This window comes from Periplaneta americana, chromosome 2 (genome assembly GCF_040183065.1).
Source record: "Periplaneta americana isolate PAMFEO1 chromosome 2, P.americana_PAMFEO1_priV1, whole genome shotgun sequence".
NCBI lineage: Eukaryota > Metazoa > Arthropoda > Insecta > Blattodea > Blattidae > Periplaneta > Periplaneta americana.
In genome coordinates, this window is record NC_091118.1 from 93,818,660 (window position 1) to 93,841,621 (window position 22,962).

Here is a 22,962-nt window from a genome sequence, read left to right on the forward strand (position 1 = left end):
TGTCCAGACTTCGCTCGCTAATGATAACGAACATAGTAATCTTCCATGAATATTTGAAAATGTTTAAGGTTTGAAAATTAGGCCTATTTTCCGCTACTTATTTTTATTTTGGATACATAATAGTAAGCTTTATTTGGTAATATTGTATCGTCCATCTTCACTCTACAATCTACATCATACATAATGATCTATTTATTTCTATACAGAGTGATTCAAAAGGTTGTGCTTAACTGAAGAAGCGTACAGAGGGAATGGAATATAGTAATTTTGCAACAGAAACTGTTGGTCTAGGAAGTAATCCTGAGTCACTTATGCTTGTAAATGTCAGGAACTGTAAGAATTTAAGCAGGTAAAGATTGCATGAACTTAACAATTAATTTTATATTACTCCAAACGTTTCTGAACTGGCGACCACCATATTTAGTGCATGCTTTTTATCGTCGAAGGTAACTCTGTCGCATTCTTTCAAATATTCCAGGATCTACATTACATGCTACAAGTATTCTTACACTGGTCTCGAGTAAACGAGGCTTTTGATATGCCTCCAAAATAAATAATCAAGAGATATCAAATGAGGAGAACCGGCTGGCCATTCATTCGGATCTCCTTTTCCGCCCAGGATATACGAAATTTATATTACAGCAAGGATAAAGTGTGCTGGTGCTCCGTACTGTTGCATCCACACTTGCTGGTGTACGATAAATGGCAAGTTTTCTAACAGCTCTGAGGCAACTTATTACGAGAGTTTTTTTTAAATCATCCCATTGAAACGTGGTGACATGAGATAAGATGAAAAGTATGGTTGATTGCATCCGCGATGTAAGTCCTAATATTACGGGCTTGTACTGACTGAAGATTACTTCGGAGTCCACACGTTCCTATTCGAAACATGTTATATTATTTCGATTCTCTATTAGCTCATTCAATTTGGACACAACCTTTTCAATCATCCGATGTGTTAAGTTATGCCTGTTTGTTACAATATTATTGTTATGGACAATTTCGTTTCTAACTTTATCCGTTCGTTTAAAATCGGCTGTATTCTGAGAACTTTATTGTTCTGTTTCCTCTCTTTGTGGAACTCGAGTTTCAGAACCAAATTGTACTGTTGATTTGTGCATAATTCCATATGGTCCCAGTGACTTGTTCACATGTCTTTCTCAGAATAGCTTGCAATAATGTATTTCCTTCAAGTGGTGAACACTCCATGTATACTAACCATGCTGCGCTTGTCCAGGAATATTATGATGTAAATAATCTTTGTTTATATGTACTAAGTCAATGCTACGCATTCTCTTGACGTTTCTGAGGAAGAATAATGAAATATAGCTGTAACGGGAACGTTTATATTTGATATGATGTATGGGAGGCTCTCTTTGTTTCCCTATGTTCATCTGTTTGACTGTCTGTTTGCCAATTTGTCTCTCTCTTTCTAAGCTTCATGCTACATAAAGACTTTCACAATGCACTATTACTTTCGCAATGAAAGAATCGACTTTGACGTTTCTAGTGAAATACTTGGAAGGTGCAGAACCGGAGTTTGGCGTTGCAGTTAGCAGTCCTCACTCAAGAGGAAGACAACAGCAAGACAGGAGTTTTGTATTCTTCAGTCCATTACTGACAAGCACGGAAGTGTTTACAGCAGTACAATATGGATCTATGTGCAAAATCGTCTTCGTCTGCCTTGTGGCGCTGGATTGTTTCTATTAGCTGACCCATACGGTAAGGAAGTTAAAGACGGTACGGAGCTGTCGGAAGTCGGTTCTTTGGTTGCGATGTGCACCATATTCCCGTCCTCCGTTTGCATAACCTTAACCATAAATTAAATTAGTCCAGCGAAGCTTTGATCATTGAACTAGCTTTAGTCTATAGCTTGACAAACTGTATTTGGCTTTTAAACTCAATATCCTGATTATAACTATTCCAGTTACAACATTTTTCACGCAGCGTTCATTTTCTACTCTCACATAAACGGTTTCATATATCAGCAATATAAGGACAAGAAAATTAGTCACCGCTGGTTCTTCTGACTATTGAGAAAACATTGCTTGTACTAAACTTTTGCCGGTAATTATTGTAAAATAGAAACACGTAGTAAAGGATTTAGTTTCAAATAGTAAGTATCAGTTCCAGAGACATTTTCTACTGATTAGGCCTACTTCTGTACAGAAGTGAGAAAATATATTTGATATAAGATTTTAAATTATTTTTATTCACTTTCCTATACTCGCAGGCCACAGTGTGCGCAGTAGTAGTATTGAGTGGCTAGGCGGGTTAGGGAGACGTCGGCTCGACAGCGGCCTATTGTGCACCCCGAAGTATGGAATAAATGAGAATGAAGTGTACCAGCCCACCGGCCGCATGAGACCCCTCACCCGCTCATCCAAGGGACTCCCTACACCCTACTGCCTTAAATTCATACCGGCAAGGTGACTAAGCAGTACAGGATCCGTTCCGACAACCCTTCTAAGGAATGAATCCTGACAGAGATATTATGTAAGGCTCAGAACAGTTTCCGAGAGGACCCTCCTGCTACAAACGGTCGAAGACATGCGTCGTGACCTGAATATGCCTATGGAATGAGATGACGAGTGATATGATATGAAATCTAATTTTTTTTTTCTAGAGGGAAGAGGAAGGGAAATGGACCTTGGCAATGAAAATTATAACCTGGCATTTGCCTAAGGAACTATGGAAAACCACGGAAAACTACAGTCAGGCTAGTCGATCCTGGGATTTGAACTGCGGATCTCCCGAATGCGAGTCTCGTGCTTAATGCGAGAGCCACTTCGCTCGGTTTTCAGTGTGCGCAACGCGGAGCTTTGACACGTGAAAGACACGGAGTCCACCTAGTACATAGGAGTCTGTCCATTGTCAATGTAACGGCCTGATTGTCATAGGTTAAGATCTGGCGATGTGCTGATTCCACGGGACTCCTGCACTTATATCTGTATCAAGTCAGATCGAGAAAAGTTCAAATTTAGGCTGAGGACAAATCTTACTAAGAGAGAGAAAAATCCTGAAAAGACTCAATCACACAATAATTACACCGTCTTCTCCCGTTTAACTCTCAATCTCATTAAGAGCACACTAAACTGCATGACAAGTATTTACCATTGATATATAGGCCCACTATTAAGATCCATGATTTTGTTATACATATTTTGCAATTCTTATTTTGAATTAAATTGTACTTGAATGTAAAGGAATTTATAGACAATAACGGGAAAGGAGACAAAATTGATTTTCAACTCTGTGACTGTGCCTAGTTTACCATACTGACCACAAATTGATCCGTGGAGAGAGTATGTCTTTACACGTGGAAGTAGAGAAATATTGGAGAGAGTTGCTATCGTTAAGCACTACACTATGTCAAATTCAGCTCTCAAGAAATTGACCTTAAACTAAGAAGACTAATGGCAAAGTGCATCAATTCCGGTTAAAAACGTAGTAACCATTGGTTAAGGAATCACTGTTAAAAAGTAACCGTGGTTAAAATGTAATTACTGTGCACTATTTATTATCACCAGTTACTTATACAGACCTATTTACAGTCCACGGTATTCGTACATCGCTTCACAGCCAAAATATGGAACATGTCAACAAATCTTAATAGTACTACAAAGTCTTAATTATAGTCACCATCTAGTTGAAATATATACAGGAGAGTTTTACAATATACTAGCACAACACAAAGGGTTAGTATCGATACTCAATACAAGACAGAAATAGTCATGCAGCGTAGTTGAATGTCATAAATTCACCTACATAATAAAAGGCGTAAGAAATTAAGTACTTCTTTAATTTGGCCCTAAATAATCTTGTTTGATTTTTTTATATCCATAGGGAGGCTATTGAATCTTTTTACTGCCATATAACGCACTACTTTTTGATAGCATGATAGACTTGCCGGTGGAGTATGAAAGTCATTTATGACGAGTATTTATTTTATGAACTGTTGAATTAGTTACAAAATGTTCATATTTTATACAAGGAAGTTTATTAATAAAAAAATATACTGACAAGCCGTGGGCATTATGTTTAGTTTCTTTTTTTAAACGTTCTCCCATATTGCAAGCGTGTAAGGTATTTATAATTTGTATTGATGTAAATGATGAGGATAATGCATATAATGAAAGTAATAAAATAATAGCCCAGTAATAGACTGAAGAGAAATAGGGTACCAATAGCAATATGTTTTATGCGATCTTCCATATTCCAGGCATATCAGATAGTAATAATGAGTACTAATGTAGTTGATAAATATAATGCCAACAATCAAAGTAATCGAATAACAATAATCCATAGTGCTAGTATGATAAGAACTAGATAACAGGATTGCCTCAGAGATAACATACCTCTAATTAATAAGGTTATGAAATAATATCGACCGATATCACAATAAAGTTTAAGACAAGCACTAAGTGTATTCATATTCATCCTTGGCTGGACAACCTTTTGAGAGCCTACCCTTCCTCAGAAGCATTCGCCACACATTTCTGTTTTTCGCTTTAGCTACTTAGTTACGTGCTCCAATAATTTTGAAATTTCTGTCACACTAACCTCCCATGTGGTTCTTGGTCTCCGTGTGCATTTGGTACCCCCTGGGTTGATTAAGAAGACTTTCTTTGTGGTAGTGGATATTCCTTTCTTATTAAATGTTCAGTCCAATGCTGACTGCCAATTTTTATGAATGTGAAAATATCTGATTAATGAAAAAAAAAAATACTAACAAGCCATGGGCATTATTTTTAGTTTTTTTGAAAATGGCACCTACTGTTATTCTAATTACTCTTTTTTGTACTAGGAATACACTGTTACTGTCTATAGAAATTCTCCAGAATATTATTGCAAAACTCATTACCGACTGGAAGTATGCATAGTATATTGTTTTTAAGGTATTGGTATTTACTATTTCTTGCATAGATCTAATAGCAAAACATGCTCAATTTAGTTTGGGGTAATTTACTTCATATATTTTTTTCCATTTTAACATATTATCGATTTGTGAGACAAGAAATTTGGTTGTTGTGTTCCTGTTAATTCCCTGTTGTTAATTATTGCGCTTGAAATTTAAGAGATTGAATTTGGACAGAATTTAAATTGGATTATGTTAATTTTGTTACAATTTAGTACTAATTTATTTGCTGAGAATCAATTAATTACATATTTTTAGAAGAATTGACTCTGTTGAAGATTGGAATGTGTTGGCGTTATTGGCTGTAATTACTTTTCTTGTGTCATCTGCAAATAATATTATAGTACACTGTTTCTACAAAGAGACAAAAGAAAACCGCTTGTGTGGTTTAGAGTTAGCACGGTGGTCTTTTATCCAAGAGAGATTCCTTCCCTAGCCAGGTTGTTTTGACATTTGTGGTAGACAAAGCAGACGTTGCAGAGGGTTCTTCTCGGAATACTCCCGTTCCGTTCTTTAATTACATCAAAACTCTTCACATCTCCTTCAATTTATCTGTCATCTACAAAATAGTTAAAAATAGGCTGGGGTAAAGTCTTTGGGTCAGTACGGATTTCCGATGCTCATATAGGAAAGGTTGGCGCTGGAACTTATCGAGTATGCGTGTGGGTTTGGACCTCTCTCAGGACTGAGGCACAATCGCTCACCATCTGTCAGGATCAGATTTACGAATGCCACCTAGGTCATATGTCGAAATGGAACAATCATCACTTATAGGACCCACAATAGGCTAATGTAAGGCTAAGTTCAGGGATCCATTCTGATTCCGACACTCGAAAAGTCAGCCAGAGAGATACAAGGAAAGCATTAATACTGCTCCAAAGATTACATCATCGTCTAAATACGATCTCACTTATTTCGTTCTAATACATAAAAACGAATGTATCCAATATTTTCGGGTTGCATTCCTTTGTCTTTAGGTTCTATTACGTTAAAATCTAACAAAATTGTAAATGAAAAGCGAAAAATTCGATCTAACTTTTCCCAATTTCAGTTTGATGTTTACATGCAGAGAATTACTAGATATAAACATGTAACTAATAAGAAACAATGGCATATCCATAATGGAAATGGTTGAGTCACAGACTGCGAGGAGATTAATGCGAATGTGTTTATAGGTACAGTTTAAGATCCCAATTGCAATATTATAAAATAAGCTCTCTTTATTCAGCCTACGACGTAGGGAGGCCATACGTTGTTGTTACATTGTACACATCATGAATTATTCATGCTACGGCTGTTCTATGCATGTGCGCAATGTCGCCTATTCAAATATTGAAAGCACCAGTTGCATAGAATGGTAAAGTTGTAGACAACCGGTTCCTAAAAGAAGAAGAATTTATTTCTGTTTGTGGGATACTCTAAGTGATTCATCATCTGTTGCAGCAGAAATGACATGCTAGCTTCCTTCGATAAACGAAATATCTCCTGAAAATTTCTGCCACTTAATTTCTCGAAAGGATTCTGTCTCTCACAACAGTCCCCACCCATGTAATTCAAATACAATAATTCTATCTTCGTAGTCATCAGCTGTAAATCTGGCTGCCATTTTACTTTGCTACTAATCACTTGTTATCTCCCATAACCGTTAGAATATGACGGGTTAGATATTGAAATAGTTATAATCCGGTTTAAATCCTAAACGAGATTGATACACCATAAAAGTACTCAATTTTAGGTTAAGTATCAATTTAATATTACATTAACCTAGGTTGATGCACGTGGCCATAAGTTACAGAGCATCACATTATCCATGCTAGTCTTCGATCGATGTCCTAAACCTACCATAAACCTCCGCTTACCCAGTTACTATTAGCTACATTCCGCAGGCTTCAACTTATGATCAGCGTACTGTCCGAGTATAGGATTTGTGTCCCTGACGGTTTGAGAAAATAATTAAAGGTTAAGGGACCTGAAAATGTCCTTTCTCTAAACCACTGTCGGAAACTTTACTTTAGTAGCTCAATCATTCTTCATAATAGCTAGCATTAAATACTTTCCATCAAATTTCTTGTCTCTTATCTTAAAGCAGTTTTAAACTAAATTCTTTTTCTCTTTTAAGAAGTGAAGGTTACGTTCGTGCGCACGTCTTCAATTACCGTACATTTCATTCTTAACCTCCTGAGTCCTGAGAGAATAGTATACTATACCATATTTCGTACATGATTATGATATGAAATGTATGTGCAGAGACCCTAAGTATAGTATAATAAATCTGCATTTGTACCCTAACTGAACCTGCAGAATTTTATCAGATTTTTTCCACATGTCAGTGATTTTTTTTAAAGTGTAGAATTATATTGAACTTTAAAAATAAAACAATAAATGTCTCAGGACTCAGGAGGTTAATTTTCTCGTATATTTTATAAATAAAATAATGAAAATAATTTATATAATTTGTGTACATTTCTTAAACAAAAACAGTAGTACTTTATTGATTGGTTGCGATTGGTGCTCTGTGACATATGGTGAAAAACAATTGATAATCGGCTGAAACAGTTGAAAGTTTTAAATTACTTTTCACGTTAGTCTTAAAAATATTACTTTTCGCACACTACTATACGTATGTCAGTTTTTAACACTCTTGCCCAGCGTTTCAAGATCTGCTTTCAGGAACGGCCATCTAAAAAAGATATATTTCATTTGAGAAAGAGTAATGCTCAAATTGATCAGTTTGTGTCACTGGCTAAAAAGAAACTACTAACTGAACCATGCACTGGAAGGAATGGTGAACGGAAGAAAAGTTCGGGGCAGAAGAAGATACTGTACTAGATGATAAACAACTTTAAGATATATGGATCATTGCGAAGACTAAGAGGAAGGCAGACAATAAGGAAGATTGGAATTGCATAGGATGAAGTGCTATGGTCAAAAAGTTAATAAACACAATCTTATGACAGTAATAAGAGTATTTAAATAACTATTCGTGAGGACTGATTGGGAAGTATATTAAGGCTCAATAGTTTATGGCGGACAGAAGAATTTATTAAATTCTTCAAAGAGGTCCTTATTCTCAGAAAGTTTGATAAGTATATTATCCTAAATATGTTCTTTACTGTACCAATTGAGATAATGAAGATACAAATGCAAAAATGTGTACACTTCAACTAACAACACAATTGCCAAATATGTTTGTCCTCATCCACAATTGAAGTTACTCTCCGTCACGCAAATCTATTCGTGGCCCCTCAAGCTGCTTTCTGCATATCACAGTAGCATTGATTTAGCCTTCCTTTCCTACTCCAGTACTTGCTTGAACAATGAATTCCAGAAGCCAATGACAGCAGAGAGAATCCTTAATCACTTGGAGACTTTCAGCTACCTTTCAAACAATTTGTGTAACAATTTCCTACGAGATCCAATCCCTCGAATTCACTTGCGCAGAATTTCATGCGCAGAACTTAACAACTCTTTCTTTTTTTTGCATTAAGAGTTGAAAGTCAGCTGTTACCTGAGGATGCCGGCAGTCAACAACCCGTAGCTAGGTAACCGCTCCGCGTTCATTTGCGGGTATCGCTCATTCATAAACATTGTTACAGTTTTATTGCCACCGTCGGCGTAGTAAAGTGGACTATCAGTTCCTGCTGTTCCTGTATGTGATAAGAACAGGTAAGCAAGTGCATACGTAGTAATAATGATTGCAGAGGTATGCATGGAGTCCAGATCTGGACGTAAAGAATGTTGCCGAACTCAGATGCACAAGTGACATTTATCCTTATCTATTTTAAGTGTACGTCTTTGCTCACATATGAAATGCTTACTTCGCACCAGAGGAAATAATTCCATAGATAAACATTGCTCTTGTATCCCGGAGATTAGGCGAATCAATTTGGCGTACCTTTTACAATATGCAATTTCTGACGATCCTTTCTAACTAAAATATCCTCATTTTCCTATCAAGATAAGTCCAATTTCATTACCTTCACCTCTGGTATTACCCGAACCAATTGAAATTTTATGTAGAAATTTCAGCTTTTCCCTTCCATACTAGTTCCTCCTGACAACCTGATAACCTGCTAATCTGGTGCTATCCACTCCAAACCGGAGTCACCACGATTCTCACTCCTGTCTTCTTTGCTGGCGTCCGCTTACCATTGAAACCAAGTATGCTCTGTTAATGTTAATGATAAAATCAACTAAATAACATATAAATCATTGTTATGAATTTTTTAATAGTCTACAACAAATTTGTACATATTGTCTATATCTCAAAAGAATTCAATTAGGAATTACTGCATTTTGAAATTCTGTCGCCAGGATGAAAATCTAAAGCCCTAGCCGTGCCGGTAACTATGAATCATGGCTGATACACATAGGCCTACATGTACAAGCGTGTCTGATTTAAGTCGTTCATTTTTGTTTAGACAGCCCAAATATCAGTCCAGACAAGTGGGAGGTATTTAATGGTTTCGCAGGCGGAATCAGGAGTGTATAACGTCCACTGACATTATCACGTGAATGTTACGAATTTTAGTTTTCGTGTGATAATTTTATGTTAAACATGTGCAGTCGATCTGTTATGTTAATTATTTATTTTCTTTCGTTCCTTATAGTCGCGTTTTTCATTGGTTTTGTCGAGTCATTTGCTCTTCTCATATTATTTCTTAATACTTAAGTTATCTCCAGCTCTCAAATTAATTTCTTCTGTTTCATTCGCAATAAGTAATGGACATAATAAGAAGGTACCTGCAAAGAACAGACAGTGTAGAATTTTAACACAATTCATTCATTTATTTGTAGCTACTTTGAGTTATGTTACTTCTAGCGACACTACCATGAGAACGTCACAACCTGGGTAGACCATGAAAAATGTTGGATTCAGACTATGACATGCCAAATGGCCTACGACATACGTTATCAATGACAACCCGCATGGAGCTAGATCATGTCGACAGTATTCGCTGTAATATCTTATATTCACTTCTTCTGTCGCTATCATTCACTTCTGTTGTCACGAGTTTGAGATTCGAACCCTGAAGTCCACACCTGTGGAGTAACGGTCAGCGCGTCTGGCCGCGAAACAAGGTGGCCCGGGTTCGAATCCCGGTCGGGGCAAGTTACCTGGTTGAGGTTTTTTCCGGGGTTTTCCCTCAACTCAATACGAGCAAATGCTGGGTAACTTTCGGTGCTGGACCCCGGCATTATCACCTTCATTTCCTTCATTTCATTCAGACGCTAAATAACCTAGATGTTGATACAGCGTCGTAAAATAACCCAATAAAAAAGAGAACCCTGAATGACTACCGAAGGCAGGATTCAAGCTTTTATATAGTGACAATCAAAAACATTTTCCTTACATTTTTATTGTACCTTGCTTTTTGACTATAACATGCAGGCACGTGCTTATAAACCAAGGCAACCGTCTCACTGTGCTGTGTGCAGTCTGAAGGGGCACAACATTCAGTTGCTGTGTGTCTGTTGTTGACGTAACGTAGAGTGGTATAGTGTGTTTCGAAGACATGGTTGCTTTTTTATGCAACAGAGAGCTTTTCTTATTGAAGCATACTCCAGAACAGGCAGCAAGGATGGAGATGGAAACTGGAAGTATAATACTGAAAACTGTAAAGAACAGTTTTTTCTCGTTTTCCTGATTATGTAGGCTAATCACTGAAAAGGTCCGCAGATGTCTTAATAATTTTGTTAGTAAATTTAGAGAAACTGGATGCACAGAACGGAAAAGGTACGTTGGAAAGGCTACAAAACAAACACAAAATTTAGTTGCAAATATAAAAGAAAAAATGCAGAATATTCCTAGTAAATATTTAAAGAGGTTGGCTGCAGAAATGGGCATTTATTACGAAATTCTTAAATTAATTCTTAATTTTAAAATCTGTATCTCGAGAGATTCATTTTGTTTGTTTATGTAATTATGTTAAACTTTTATTTCATATCCACATGTCGGTTTGAGGCACATAGCTTTTCCGGTTTCTCCAGACTTATGTATTTGTGGATTTTGCTAACATAAAATAAGATGTGTTTTGTTGATTTCTTAATGACTCACTGTATCAATGCATTTTTATTCTAATATCAGCGACATACCTTTTGCTTATCCTATACTTTCATCAGACTTAGGCCGCATGCTCTATCCACATGCAGGTGGACAGTATTCGCTGTGCTGAGGAGTGACACTACATAGGTACAATAAGGACATAGTTAAAAATGCAAGGAAAAAGTTTTTGATGTCACTGTAGCTACTGATTCATAAGATGTTTCATCGATTACATATTTCCATTTTAAAGTAGTGTTAACTAGAACCTTCTAGAATCTCCTGCTAACGGAGTTCGACATTAAAGAATATGAAAGAAGAACCGCGGATCGAACCCTCAAAGGCAGTCTGAAATTCATAGAACCCATTACTCTAGCTAGAGCCATTAACTACCTTGGGAGATTCACGTATTAGAAATGATTGTTTCTTTACTCAAAAGCATCGTATGAATCAATACATTAATCAGTCAACCCGTTTATATCTATTTATTATTTTAACTGTTTTCAATCATTATTGAAACTAAAATACAAGCGCTGCGAGTAAGAGAATTTCAACGACGAAAAGTGTCTATCACTAGTTCGTGTTGTGCGTGATGCCTAAAACAGTTTATGAACGGATTGAGTCAGACACTCTGTACATCTATGAGCATGCTCGTGGAGTCGGGGCGAATAATAAGTTTAGGACCCTGCCATTAGCCACATATTCACACACAATATAGGGACACGTTTAGAGCTCTCTCATTGTCCTCAACTTGTTATTCGTCGAGCATGCTCATAGATATCGCTAGTGTCGAAAAGCGTACTTCACTTAGTTTCTCAGAGACCATCCAGATTGCAACATAAGCGTTGGATCCACGTTACACTCATCATGAATAATGATTATGGAGAATTGTTGGAATATCACAGGGGAATCCGGAGAAAACCTTTGTTTTTCTTGGATCACAGCATTGCTCAACACGTCATAAATCCATGTAAAGTAGGATGTGAACACGGGTCCTTTTACTTATAAACTCAACGTTCTAGTACTTACACCTACCCGGTTCATACAGTTCAATGTTGAAAAGAATTTATACTTGAAATAAGGAAATTATTCAAGCTAAAGGAAAGGTTAGACCTTCGCATTAGCTGCAATGTTAGAATATCTGACTGGTAATTAAGCGAACGTGAGTTTGATTCCGGACAGGGTGTGTCCTGATTTGTCTTAACGGTTTTCTTGCTCCTTACTGACCTCATGATCAAGTATTCCGTTACTTGTGAATGTGTAGTAGGTGTTCTAAATTCTCAGATCAAAACGAAGTTATTATTATTATTATTATTATTATTATTATTATTATTATTATTATTATTATTATTACATGTACATTGATTATAGCGACCACGGATAGTACGACACCTCGGCTATACAAAGAAGTACTGTTTTCATCTGTATTAATGTGATTTGTTATTTTATAACGACACATTTTTAATAAGCAACTCGTGTAAACATGTAAGCAACAGTGTAAATTCTTTAAAAATTCATGTTCTACGTACATTATACAGAGGCTGTTGTTGAGAGGATTACGGAGGTAACTAGGAATGTCAGTGACCAGTACAGTTTCATTTATTGTGATAAAAGCATTTTACGACCCAAGAACCAGAATTATTAAACAGAGGCTGTCGTTGAGAGGAATTCGCAGGTAGCCGGTATGTCACTAGTAACAAATAATGTTTTCAGTTATTCTGTCAAAAGCACTTTGCGCGCCAAGAACTGTAATTCCTAGAAAAAAAAAGAGTGGGGTTTGGGGTAGACTAAACTCTATCTTCTGTCGTGCTATCAAATATTTGCAATTTTACATAAAATTGCAGGCCAAGTTGTATACCGTACTGCAGGGATGAGACGATATTAGCTCTCAATCATGGTAGAAGAGCTCGACTTTGATCACGAGCGCATAGCGCATGCACTACATAGCGTCCCAACGTAGACACAGGGATGTACAGCTGTCAAGAGAAAAAGTGGCCGCTCTCCTGAAACAAAGTTCCCTTCGGGTATCTTCGCTACAATTCGGAGACAGGCGATGTTACATGTTGTTGGGCCACGTTGCCTGATATCTAAAGTTATAATTGAAGTATTCTGTGTGTTATCGATAGCGTAATGGTAGCGTTCAGGCCTCTTATTCATGAGGTCCTGCGTTCGACTACAACCTCGTGCTTTTTATGTTCTTTTTTGTTCTGTTTTTGAGAGAGACAAACTATACATAATGGCTCCTTTCTCTTTTACGATTAATAATTAATTAATTAATTAATTAATTAATTAATTAAGTAATTAACATCAGGTTCATTAATATATTATGCCATGACTTTATCATTATGATATTGTGGCTGCAAATGGAAAGAAAAAAGATTTTATTCTCAATAAAAATATCTTTCGTGGCATAAACAAAACAAATTTACTGGCGTCGGCCTTAAAACATTCAAACAATTAAGCGTTCAAAAAACAAAACAAAAAGTCACAATTCAATATTTAGTCTATATTCCTCTTATCTCGATCATCTTGCAGTCGAGTGGGCATGGACTTGACTAGTCTTTGCAAATAGCGACTGTTTTTAGACACGATATTCCAGGCATTCTGAACATACATACATAAGTGTTCTGTCCATGGGCAGGTCTTTCATTGCAAACCCAGCAATCTCCAATCTTTCCTATTTTCTGCCTTCCTCTTAGTCTCCGTATATGATCCACATATCCTAATGTCGTCTTTTATTCTTTTCAACCAGAGACCCAACCAATTACTTTTTATCTTTCTAATCAGTTTCAGCATCATTCTTTCTTCACTCACTTTTTCAAACACAATTTTATTTCTTATTCTATCTGTCCACTTCACACGCACCGTTCTTCTCCACATCCACATTTCAAATGCTTCAATCCGTTTCTCTTCATTTCGTCGTAATGTCCATGTTCCTTCCCCATACAATGCCACACTCCACACAAAGCACTTCACTAGTCTCTTCCTTAGTTCTTTTTCCAGAGGTCCGCAGAAGATCCTTATTCTTCTATTAAAAGCTTCCTTTGTTCATGTTTGCAGTTTTTCTTTGGGAAGGATAGGCCTAAATGCGATAACATCCCGTTGCTTTCCGCACACCACTATCTCTTTTGCATCTTATTAAATTCCAGGGGGCCCAAGCGTGGAGATGAGGAGAGTGGATTTGACTAATTGGGCCCTCCGGACTTCACCGAAAGTCACGGCAAGGGTTAAATATTAATTCTATCAGGATGTTTGACCCTATCAGAGATCGGGAAATCTCAATTAGCCTTTGCCCCTCGCATCCTGGACTAGCTTCTACGAATCATCAGAAAATCTTAGAGTGTGATTGGGCCAATTTTTCCGAAAATGTTTCCACACTTTTGCCCTCGTAGCTCAGCGGACGAACGTCGGAATTTAGATGTCAACGTCTCAGGTTCAATTCCTCGTTACTCCTTTTCATTTTATTGTGGTTCAAGATAGTATAATGTAATAATACAAAAAGAAAAACTAATAGCAGTATTATGCAACTGGATTTTTCCAAACCTAATATTAAATGTATGTTATTTATATCGCTAAAGAACGATTACAATACAAATAACTTGAATATTATTTATACAGTACCACTAAAGGACGATAACACAATATAAATGATAAATATCGGTTTGTTTAATTAATATAAGATATTATATAATACGTATTTAATTATCTAAATAAAATAACCTATTTTACAAAGAAAGATGTTTATTTGTGTTATAAAAATTACTTACATAAAATACAGATTATTTATATTGCGAAAGAACAATAACAATATAAATAACTTGAATATTATTTTATAATGCTAATGAAGGAAAACAATATAAATGATAATTTGAATATTATTTATATCGCTAAAGAACGATAACAATATAAAAAACGTGAATATTATTCATATCGGAATTTCACAGATTTATTACAGATGTATTTAAGAAATTGTAGAAGAATAGTAATTAGTAACAGTGTCCTATTTATTCTTCTTGGAGCCAAATTTGTAACTTTTAAAAGTGTGGTTACTATGTTGAAGTGTATGTGTTGCAACGGATGCTTGATTTGTTATGTATGTGAGTCAGTTATGGGATGCTTGATGTCGTCGCAATGTCGTAATTATAGTTTGATTGTGTCTGTGTGACTATTGTGTATTAATTTATTATGTATGGTACGGAAAGCTGCATATTTGTGTTATAGAAGTGTTACGTATGTGTGTTGTTAATGTTTTTGTATGTTTCAAATTGATAACTGATATTTGTTTTGCAATCGCAATACCTAATTTACGGATTGGTTATGGTTTGTTTACATAGCGTAAGCTGATTTAATTTTCTTTTCCATTTCTCTTTATGCTTATCTTTTTATGTATAAAACTATAGCCCTAACATAATATGTAAAATAGGGCTAACCCCCATTGGAGATACAATAATAATAATTATTATTCATATCGTTATAAAACGATAACATAATACAAATGATGACTTGAACTTTATTCATATCTCTAAAGAACGATAACAAAATATAAATAACGTGATATCCATCAAGAACGATAACTGGATATAAATGATAATTTGAATATCATTTACATCGCTAAAGAACGATTAAAAAATAAAATGAAAACTTGAAGCAGGCGCGAACCCAGAACCTTTGAATCATTAAACAAGCACTCTACCGCTGATCTGCGAGGAGCAGATATGGAACACTTTCATAGTTCCGGAACTGCTTGTACAAGGACATGCATCGTGTAACATCGCCGCGACCCGAAGTGGACTTTGAAAATATTCGCTGTTGACGAGTTCGGCCACTTTTTTTTTTGACAGCTGTACATGCACATGCAGCGAATAAAGGCAGTAATTATTATGACTTGCGTTACTAAATTTCTGGCTATGTAATAATTACTTTATATATATATATATATATATATACATACATACATACATACATACATACATACATACATACATACATATGTAAACAAACCACAAAGGAGAACAAAAAGAGAAAGAGAAGAAGTTAATTTTTTGTGAACCATTTTCATTTGGAAAGCAACTGTTTTTTCTGTAAATATTTCACTTCATTAGTTAGGAGGAATTAATAGGGTCTACCTGCTTCACGTGTGTGATATGTAAGTACTTTTGAGCATTTGTTTAAAAAATAATTAGAATAATGATAGAAATAAAGTATATTGATTGTGTGGTTGTAAAAATGTAGTCCATACTCTCCAGTCATGATTATGTAATGAGTTTTCTTAGAGTGATTTGTGGGTTGCACATAACGCGGAAAAAGAAATTCATTAAATTATGATGTTGAAGAGCCATCGTAATTTTTAGAGTAATTTAAGAGGACACGTATGATTTTTAAAACCTCCACAATTTTCATCCAAAATTTGTGAATATAAACTACATAAAGAGATCTACAATACTATCATCTATACAAAATTTGGTGTCATTAAGTGTGATAGTTTTGAAATTATATTTTTAAAAATATATTTTATATTGACGTTACTAAAAAGGCTCTTTGCTTCAAAAGTTTCAAACGTTTTAGTTCATATTTGCTCAAAATCTTGAAGATAGTTATGGGAATAAAAATTAATTAGGTTTTAGAGCTCAGTTTAAATAGAGAGACAAATAAATGTTCAAACTTTATGAATTTACCATTACAACATATTAAATTTAATCTAAGTGTAAGTGCAACATGAATATTCCCCGAAGGAGCTTAATATTTCATACAAATGGTAATTAAATTTTTTATCAACATTTAATTGACCTCTGTGAGAAGATTCAGACATAGCCTGTATGGCAATAACTGTTGTTCAAGGAGCTCTTTTACGCAATAAACTGCTTAAAATTTTATAGTCGTGAAAACAGCATAAAAAACATTTCTCTCAATTCACGCACCGTATGTTTGGCCACACGTCAGTATATGGTACGATCATAAAAACAAAAAAACATGGATTTTATTAAATTTTCAGCATTATTTCACCACAGTGTCCCCTTAAATGATAGTTGAACCAGTCTTGTCTTGTCTAAAATCAATTTCTCTCTTATCCAGAATAATGTCTATATCTGTGTTTGTGTTATATTTCGTACTGAGGTTTGACATTTTTTTTACAAATAATATATAGGCTATATAGCTTTTTTTACTTATTAAACACTATACTTCAATGCGATGTTCAATGTATAAAAACTGAACCTTCTACTTATCATTAAAAAAAAACTTTATTGTAATCTCGCCTCCGATCTGACATGGTCTGCAGCGTTGTATGTTCTGTACACCCTTTCTTACAGCTGTGTTAGCAATGTGTCTCAGAGAGAAAAGCGCTTTTACAGAGAGCTTCAAAAGGTTTGCGCTCGGAACTACTAGTAAGCACCGCATCACTGCGGCGTACTGCAATCTAGTCATTCAGTTTAGATTATAACTTCAGACATTCTGTTTGCAAATATGTGTTACATACAGTACAATGAAGCAAGGTGCAAAGGTAAAAAAAGTTTTAAGTGTGGAAGATAGAGTTGATGCTATAAAAGAAATTGAGAGTATAAAAATAAAGCTGATATGTGTCGTGGATTTGGTTTGATTAAGGAAGAACTGAGAATAATTTACAAATGTAGCATTTTGCAAAACGAAAACGAAAAAATTGCAGATGTCTTCAACCCGCGTTTTTAATTGTGAGAACTGCAGAAATTACTATACATGATACTGTAGTAGATATTTGACTCCGTATTTGATTTTCTTTTCAAAATAATAACTAAAACATGAACCGTGTAAATTACCTATCTAGAAATGTAGTAGTACTGTAGGCCTACATAAAATTACAAGTTATAGCCTGAATGTATTCTTTCTTTGAATTTTATTTACTGTACTCATTTGTGTTTTGTAGCCACATTCGTTTATTGTGACATCATTTCGTTAGTCCCTTCGATGACGCTATAACCCAGTTCAACTGTACTTTAATTATTCTGAGTGACTTAAGACTCACCATCTCGATCAATCATACCAGCCGAGAGAGGACATTCGTGATGTAATGTGCCTGAAGTTTGCAGAGTGTAGTTCCATTGGCTTCCTGACCGGCGCGTGTAGATAGGCCTTAGTGCTGATAAACAGGATAGACACTTTGGCTAACCGACCCTCATCAGTTTCAGAGAATTAGGTACCAAACATAGTTTCCAAAACAAATAATGTAAAGTTTACTTTTATATAATAATAAAATAGTAACAGAAAGATGAAATATACAGCAATTCACTAATAACTGCATAGCAGTAATAGTAACGAAACCCTTTTATCACTTAAACGTTAATTTAAATTAAGGAAACATTGTTATACATTTTTATTAGGGTGGTTCTTATTTTTCAGTTTTCGAAATATGGAACGGACGTCTCCTAAACTGTTCCAAATTAGTTCAAATGAAATCCCAAAAAATATTTTACGAATCAATTAATATTTAGTGTGTACTCAGTGACCTTGAATTTTTTCAGTTTGAATTTTTGGCTTATCATATTCATGAAATTATGCTGTATGGGCCTTTCCTTAGCTCCAGAAATATCACTGTTCAAACGATTCAAGACGTTGTGGCCAAATATCATCAAACATTAATTAAATTCTGGAACCACTGACAAATCTATACTAACCAAATTGGATTCTGTCAAGAATGAAATCCTTTCATTTGCCATTGAGTAGTTGAACATTGATCACCCTAGGGGTGATTATAGAGAATTATTGGACCTTACTGTTATATTCTTGGGAGGAGTTCCTCAAAGACGACTCAAATTTATGAAACCAGAAGCTATGCACCGTGCAAGATTTATGGCTCGTCTGATCTATGGCATGAAGATCTTTTTTTTTTTTTCCGGAATAGTGCATTTCGCTTAACTTCTCGTGGGCTAAACGGACTCGAGGAACTCTGTATTTTTGGAGTCAAGTTTTACAACAGAAGTTGGTTCTCATCCCGAAGAATGATCTCTTAGCGCGACGTTTACTGGTTTCTAGAGACAGAATTTCTCTTGGTGCCCTGAAGAAACTCAAATGACACTTCTGGTACCTTTCAGAGGAACTGAATGGCTTTTCTTTCTTTGATGACTCAATCCCGGTTGAAGAAAAGAGGAAGATGGTACTGGGATTAGACACGCCTCCTATTTCGGAAGATCCGCAGAAGCGAATCACTCTTTCTGACCATGACATCCGAGTGAAAGAGATTCCTGACTTCATAACAAGGAATACAAAGCAGTTCTTTGAAGTTCTTTCCTTAAACAGCGATTTCCTGAAGGAGTACCCCGATACTTGATCTGATAATCTATTATATTGTGAACTCCAACGATCTGTGGCCAAACTACATGCCACCAACGATACAGCTGAGAGAGGAGTGGCTCTCATGCAGGAGTACAATGGGCTGCGCACCAAATCGGAAGAGCAAACTCACTTCATCTTTCAAGTAGCGGCACAGCACCGTAAGCTTCTTCCGTCCATCATAAGGAAGCTATCACCAAACAGATATGAAATGTCAATCACCATCAGCTTCAACTCTTCATCATTGCATTTTAAATTGTATGTCAATTTTCTTAGTAATTTCTTTACTTACGAACTGTAATTATTGCAGTTGTTATCTACATTATTCATCGCATAATAGCATATGTCATAACTCTATATGCTATTAAATAGTTATGCTAGTTGAGCACACCCTAAATATTATTTAGAATAAAAAAAATTGTGGAGTGTTTTTACATCAAATGAAACCAATGTCGGGAGCGCCCATCAATATTTTTTGGCATTTAGATTCAAACCATGTAATTCTTAACTTGGCGAAGCTTCATTTCTCACACTAGTTTATTAAACCTTGTCGGACCGTAAAGAAAACAACTATCGCAATGTCAATATTTTTATATCTTGTACAATATTATAGTATTGCGAAATTTTAATTTTTCTACCAATTTTTTTTCTATTGTTATATTAAAATTATAGCATACTAGTGGCTTGTGCAGCAATTGCTGCAAATTAAGTCCATAAAAAGTTCAAATAAAAATTGTTGAGATTTATTTTCAATAAAGAATACCAGACATTTTGATAGTTATTTGCTTCCATAAGAGTGAAACATACTCTTTCTGAATGATTTTTTTTGCCAAATACTTTTTCTTGAACATATCCGTCTTCAGTTCTTGAGTTTCAATGCGAAATCGCTAGTAACGATGTCAGGATGATCAGTGGGTTTTCATGTGGGAGTAATGCAGTAGCTATTTCGGGTCATTCCGGATTGTATGTGAAAGTTAAGAAAATGTAAGGTTAGTCATGCTTTGAACAAAAGTCTTAGCATCTTGTTATAGCTGCTGCATGTTTCGTGAATTACCCTGAAATGTAGAGGGCAGAATCACTTTTTCCCACTAAGAGATCTTGCTGAGGTGATCAAGAGATCACAAAATCTTGTAGGCCTCTTATTTTATCAATAAGTAATACCTTTTGGTCTTTTCTTATGAATTGTCATTTTTTGCGCTTCTTCCAGACAATACTGATCTATCAAATACTGCTGGATTAATTTGTGTAACAATGAATGTTATTTCGTATATTTTCTGTAATATAGGCTGTTGTGAGGAATTTATTGCTGAGATATGGAAAATGAGGCGAATGATATGTCATAGTTGTAGAATCTTATATGCGCCCTAAATAAAATTGTCCATCGTAAATCGTTAGCAGTTTCAGTGTTCCATTTGTTGCTGGTTGCGGGAAATAAACTTACTCATCACGGTAGCAAGATGTGAAATGGCATGCTATTTTCCCTACAACAAAATAGGCTTGGCAGCGATCACAAATCTAATCAATTAAACCAAAGAAATATGAAATTAATTTTGTTGTAGTTTAAAGACGCAGCTAAAATAGGAAGCATGACTCAATTACTACCAAGGAAAGTTAGAGAATCAGACATATAAATATCTATATCACACTGCCATTACATATATGAAAAGGACCCACACCACTTGATTAATAATTGTAAAAGTATTTCATTTTTAATAACAATATTGTTATCTTATGTAAGCTTTATAGTTTTCAGTAACATAAATTTATATAGGCCTATAGCCGTTATTCAGTAAATTATAGAAATGAAGATCTAATATAAAATATTCTTTCTCTGCGTCTACTTACATAAAGGCCCAAAAGGTTTCACTTTCATATATCAGTATAACATTATGTGTTGCATTAACTATAATAATATTTCATTTTTAATGGTAATAATGTCATCAAACATTCTTAAGTTTTGTAGTTCTTAATGTCCAATACACAGCTGTACTCGGAAAACTACAGACCAGAGAATCAGACCTGTAAATTATTTTGTGCGAGATCGTGCGTATTTGCTTGGTTTCCGCACAAAACCAATCCGCGGCAAGTCTAAAATTCCACATTCAGTATTCCCAACCTAACACACATAACAATTTCCCTCTTCTTACCGCTTAAGTGACATATTGATTTTACTGCTTTAGGCTTTTAACATACTCGTATTATTTTTAGAGACGTTCAATATAGTAATAATTATAAATTGGAAACTTACCACTGCAATTTCACCTGAATTGCACTGTTAATTATTGTTTTTAAATATTTGCAAAAATTAAGTAAACTCTACAACTCCACTAAAGTTACTGCATTCGTGATGCATGTAACATTAAGGAAGCAGTTTGTTTTAAGTTCGTATTTATAGACTGGGGGGGGGGGGGGAAAGACAGACGTATGTCACGGCCTGCTGGAGTATAGTAAACACAGAAAACATTATAAAGCAACAATGTTGAAGATAGATATTTTTGTTTTCCAAATTTTCCGTCATTGAACAGAAACCAAGATGGAGATTTCATTGCAACTAATTAGAAATTCCTCTTTCAAGTATGTAATAAACGATCTTTGCACAAAATAATGTACGATACACGAGCGGTATGTTTTCTTTCAATTCTCGAAAATTAAAAAAGCTCAACTACGTTTCGCTTTTTCAAACTTTTCCTCGAACATGAAAACTTCAACATACCGCTCTTGTAACGCATATTACTATTTTATACGTTATCAAAAGATTGCACAAATGAAGATCGACATATTGGCATTATGATGGGAAAGAATCTGAGCCGTCTGAACTCTATGTCAGCAATCCTGTAGGTCATGGCCTTCGTGTAATAGCCTATTGTTTATTGTAGTGTGTGTTTTGTTTTATTCTGAAATGCAACACGGCCGACTTGATGCTCGCTTCGCTTAAGGAAGCGAACATCAAGTCGGCCGTGAATACAATTAATTAGTTCTCAAAACTGACAAAAAATGAATTTTGGAAAAAAGGAAAATGATATAGGAAAATTGACATTTCACTGAAAACTACTATTTTTCCGAAAAACTTTGGGTTCCAAGCTTCAAAATGAGGGGTTATTTATTAAAATCCGTTCAGCCGTTTTCCCGTAATTTCCATTACTAGTTCAAATTATACAGGATGTTTCAAAAATACGGGGCATTATTTCAGGTATGTATTTCCCACATGTAGACAATCAAAATAGTTCATTACATGTGTCCGGAAATGCTTTATTTTCGAGTTATGGCCTTCACAACATTGAAATTCACCGGAACGTTTTTCTTTCCGCAGGTCGTTGCCGTCAAAGGAGACATTAAGAGGGCACTCTGACAGTTCATTCCGAGGCGAAGGTTACATTCAGTGTTGTGTAGGCGTTAGACTGTGCGACATGTATTCAAATCAAGAGCTGGCAGAGATACACTTCATGTACGGTAAGGCGGACGGCAATGCTGCGCTGGCTCGTCGTTTGTACCAGGAGAGGTACGCACAGCGACAATGTCCAGATCGGAAGACATTTGTACGTCTCCATTACCGTCTGTGCGAGTATGGAAAATTTAACTCTCCTGGTTTGGGAAGGGGACGACCAAGATCTACAACTCCAGAAGTACAGGAGGAGATTCTGGAGGCTGTGAACATGACTCCTTCTATCAGCACACGAAGGGTAGCGTTGCAAGTCAATTT

The 22,962-nt window shown here is 35.6% G+C and overlaps 1 protein-coding gene across 3 annotated transcripts in view; it reads left to right on the top strand.

Moving 5' to 3' along the window:
* The window catches only part of LOC138694438 (sialin-like), a 246,340-nt gene that overhangs the window by 35,402 nt on the left and 187,976 nt on the right, over positions 1-22,962 (top strand). The window contains exon 1 of one of the 3 annotated variants that reach the window (XM_069818146.1): positions 8,418-8,584. The exons of 1 other annotated variant lie outside the window; for it this stretch is intronic. The gene's annotated coding sequence lies outside the window, so the exon portion shown is untranslated. Of the gene's footprint in view, positions 1-8,417; positions 8,585-22,962 lie in introns of those variants that run through there. One more of the 3 variants, XM_069818145.1, reaches the window with a different exon arrangement.